The following is a 291-nucleotide window of genomic DNA, read 5'->3' on the forward strand; positions in this document are numbered from 1 at the left end:
CTCCCCTCTACTTCCCCTGCGCGATGGGCGGCCTACCCTCCAGGCGTCTCCCCTCCTGTGTCAACGGTCCCACGACCCGCGAATCCCTATCTCTCATACAGAGTCCTCTACCTGAGAAACTTTCAAATTTTCAAATCGGTCGACCCAATCAGACGTGAGAACCCGCCAAACAGAAATGATCCATGTTTGGTACCTGACCCATGTTAGGTAGGTTTACCCTAGAATGCAAGGGGGCTGCCGCCCCCTTGACCCCCGCTCTTCTTTGGTTAAAGATACTTATTCTTTAGAGTG

The sequence above is a fragment of the Frankliniella occidentalis genome, unplaced genomic scaffold (assembly GCF_000697945.3).
Source record: "Frankliniella occidentalis isolate FOCC.00 unplaced genomic scaffold, Focc_3.1 Scaffold74, whole genome shotgun sequence".
In the NCBI taxonomy this organism is placed as follows: Eukaryota; Metazoa; Arthropoda; class Insecta; order Thysanoptera; family Thripidae; genus Frankliniella; species Frankliniella occidentalis.